General features: G+C 32.9%; 1 protein-coding gene across 5 annotated transcripts in view; it reads right to left on the bottom strand.

Annotated features, from left to right (window-relative positions):
- EIF4G3 (eukaryotic translation initiation factor 4 gamma 3) overlaps nucleotides 1-3,264 on the bottom strand; it is a 279,210-nt gene that overhangs the window by 209,501 nt on the left and 66,445 nt on the right. For all 5 annotated transcript variants that reach the window (XM_025041397.1, XM_015598933.2, XM_015598925.2 and 2 more), the window contains exon 2: nucleotides 2,001-2,076. The gene's annotated coding sequence lies outside the window, so the exon portion shown is untranslated. The remainder of the gene's footprint in view (nucleotides 1-2,000; nucleotides 2,077-3,264) is intronic.

The raw sequence follows: 3,264 nt of genomic DNA, 5'->3' as shown, positions 1-3,264 counted from the left end.
CTGCAAGGCTCCTTCCTCAATTCTTAAGTTTCTACTTCAATGCCACTTTTCAGCCAGAAATTCTCTGAGAGCCCTAACTAAAGTAGGATATACAATCATTTTCTATTCCTTGATTCTGCCTCATTTTCATCAAGGCACTTATTACTACCCAATCGTATATTGCATATATATTCGTTTATTGTCATTTCTATCTCACAGAAAGATAAGTTCCATGTAGACTAAGCTCCTAACACCTAGAAAAATGCCTGACACACATTAAAAACTTAAGAAATATTTGTCAAATGTTGAGTGAATATTAAATTCTTATAACGAAACTGTATATAACCAATTACTATTTAAGAAATGTTTTGAATAGCATAGAAAAAGCTAATAATATAAGCTGACAAATCAGAATAAAATATCTTATACAGAGCCTACAAGACAGAAAATAAAAGAAACTATACCAAAAAATGGTTATAGCAGTTGCCTGTAGAAATCGCTCAACATTACTAGAAATTTTCATTTTCTTGTACCTGTCTTAATTTTTAAAATAATAATTCAATGGTGAAGGTGTACTTTTATAATTAGAAAATATTATACTTTAAGAGTTATGCCTGACAAAAAGCTCAGTGCTTTAAAAAAAAAAAAAAAGCAAACTCTGGCCTAGAAAAAGTTTGTGCCAGAAAAAAAAATTAAAGGTTATTTTTCAACATAAACTGAAGGTGACCAGATAATTTGTCATCCAAACTACCTACATTTAAAGAGTTCAAGGGAGTTCAAAAAGTTATTAACAGTGTTTAACTGATCTACAATAGATATAAACTGAGACCTGTTTGGGGCAAGCCAGGAAATATAATCATCTTGCCCATTACCTACACGATGATGTTCTGACTCTTTAGGACAGTGTTAAAGCCTCCAAATCCCACCTACCTCGTCTCTAGTACTGCTCCAAAACCTAACACACATGCCACACTGGACTGACTACTAGCCAATCCATTAGCCATATCTCTAAACATTCACTTCCTAGAAGGCCTTTTCTTCCCTTCTTTGCCTAGAGAATTCTTATACCTTCCAGCTTGGTGTCACTTCCTCGATAAAGCAACCTCTTCCTCTCCCATATAATAGCAAGTTCAGATCTCTAATCAAAGGTTCTTACCTAGGGCCTATGAATGGCCTGACGGACATTTGTGAAATTCTGAAATTACATGTAAACACTGGGTATATGCTCTTCTTTGAGGAGAAAGCACTGCAACCATTTTAAGATTCTAAAAGCAATTCTTAACTTCAAAGCATAAGAATCACTGCTCTATCATATAACCTTAGATTATAATTATTTACTCATCTCCCTCACTACACTGTTTCTTTAAAGCTCCCTGTCATATTCCTAGGAATAAACAGTATTATGAACTAAAACATTAAAAAAATATGTGACTCCCCAGTTCTTCCTAAATTCTCTCAGGCTCACTGTAAGACAGTTCAAATGTGCTTCTAATTTAATTACCTTCATCCTCTAACTTAAATTTCTCTTCATTTATGAATTTGAACCAGTCATTTAACATATTAAATTTAAATTAAATTTCCTATTACCAATGTTTACTTTTCTAAACTTTCTGCATTTTTATATATAGTCAGAAATGGAAAAGAGTAAAATAAAAATTTTTTAAGTTAAAAAAGTAAAATTTTTTAAACTTTAAGAAAAAAAATATCAAAAATTAAAACTCAGGGTCCCAAAAGATATCACAACACAAGGCCGGAGGTGAATATTTATGAAAAGAGGAAAAAGAAGACACGTGTACAATCCAATCATCTTAATATAATGCTTATTTCATCACCACTTCTTAAATTAAGATGATGGAAAAGAGGGCCTAATCATCTTATTATACATTATACACATCTAATTCCATTCGGGATTTTATTTTGCCAAAAATCTATTCATGCCAATCAAGCAAACTGCCTGTAATGGCAAAGGCTCGTGAGTGAAAACAGGTACACAGTATGACAAACAACCTTGAGTTACTCACCGTGCTGTACACTGCAGAGACAGTAGGAGTGAAGATTCGATCCTCAAGAGGCTGCTGCACAGGTCCTCTAGGAATTCTAGAAGAGCGAGTTAAGGAAAAGAGAACTCAAATATGGATTGCTTTAGCAGTAAGAAAAAGGAAATTACCACGACAAAATTCTGTCAGTGACCCAAGCTTTGTCACCCACTTAGTGGGGTTATACACTTACTTCTCCACAGAAACTGGAAAAAATATATTTCAAATTTCCTAATGTGATTAGGTCGCTCTCTCCAAAAGTGATTCCCATGATAAACATTCCATGGAAACTAAAAACAAATAAAATTATACAAGACTCTAAACTTTAGGCCTATGATGATGAGAATCTACCACCCTTACTTCATAGAGAGAGACTAAGGAAATATAAGCAAGATATTCAAAAGGTAAGACTAATTCATCAACCTAGAAATTGCTGACAAAGCTCCATCTGTTCTGCTAACTACATAAGAACAGCGAATACAATTGTTTCCCTATTTTTCTATTTTAACTTCTACTTTCCCTCATATCCACCCCTCCAAACCCCTATTTTTAAAGATAGGCTCTCCAGCATAATATAGTTTAAAATGTTTCATCATACTGTCAGGACATTCTGTTAAAAGACAAAAGAATATCATTTCATTCACTTTCAAAACTGAAAGATGTAGTAAGTTCTTCTACCGGGTAAGGTGATGTTTTTACCTCTTCAGGAATGACAACCAAAAGACTGGCACCAAAAGATTAATAGCAATTATCTCCAGGTGGTAGGATTACAAAACTGTATTATGTGCTATTTCTACAATAAATAGAAATGATTTGTATATTTTAAATGTATTTTAAAAGAATGACTATAAATGTAGTAAATCCAAAATGAGACACAATCCTTCCTTCATCCTAACAAATATTTAATAATTCTCATATCATGTTCCTTTCTAATTCAATGAAACAGTTTGGAAGACAAGGTAACTGTTGCAAATAATAATTTCATATAAATGCCCACAAGTTGCACAAGTCTGAATCATTAGAAGTGAAATTCTTTATATCTAAGTAGCAAAAGTTTACTGAGATTTAAGAGGGGAATAAACAAACAAACATCCTATGCTTTAGTCATTAAAAATTAATAACACTGTACCAGTCTCCAGACAGTTCTTTAAACTAGTAACCTCAGACAACAGTTCAATGCATTGCCATCATCCTCTATGTACAAAGAACTAATTTAAAATGCCACACTGAGAAACATCAACCCTAAAAT

This window comes from Pteropus alecto, unplaced genomic scaffold, assembly GCF_000325575.1.
Source record: "Pteropus alecto unplaced genomic scaffold, ASM32557v1 scaffold39, whole genome shotgun sequence".
NCBI classification, from domain to species: domain Eukaryota; kingdom Metazoa; phylum Chordata; class Mammalia; order Chiroptera; family Pteropodidae; genus Pteropus; species Pteropus alecto.
The sequence above is the reverse complement of the archived record's forward strand: the minus strand, read 5'-3'. Positions and strand labels throughout refer to the sequence as shown.